The sequence below is a fragment of the Arachis duranensis genome, chromosome 2 (genome assembly GCF_000817695.3).
Source record: "Arachis duranensis cultivar V14167 chromosome 2, aradu.V14167.gnm2.J7QH, whole genome shotgun sequence".
NCBI lineage: Eukaryota > Viridiplantae > Streptophyta > Magnoliopsida > Fabales > Fabaceae > Arachis > Arachis duranensis.
Genome location: NC_029773.3, coordinates 15,569,896 through 15,570,358, shown reverse-complemented (window position 1 = coordinate 15,570,358; position 463 = coordinate 15,569,896).

Genomic DNA, 463 nt, shown 5'->3' with positions numbered 1-463 from the left:
AGAAGCAACACCCATCTTATGAGCCTGGGTTTTGAATCCTGCTTTGTGAGTAAGTATTTAAGAGCATCATGGTCAGTGTACACAATCACCTTTGATCCCACTAGATAGGATCTAAACTTGTCAATGGCATAGACCACTGTAAGTAACTCTTTTTCTGTGGTTGTGTAATTCTTCTGTGCATCATTTAGAATGCGGCTGGCATAATAAATGACGTGCAGAAGCTTGTTATACGTCTGTCCCAACACTGCACCAATGGCATGGTCACTGGCATCACACATTAGTTCGAATGGTAATGTCCAGTCTGGTGCAGAGATGACTGGTGCTGTGACCAGCTTGGCTTTCAGGGTCTCAAATGCCTGCAGACACTGTGCGTCAAACACAAATGGTGTGTCAGCAGCTAGCAGGTTGCTCAAAGGTTTTGCAATTTTCGAAAAATCCTTTATAAACCTTCTGTAGAATCCTG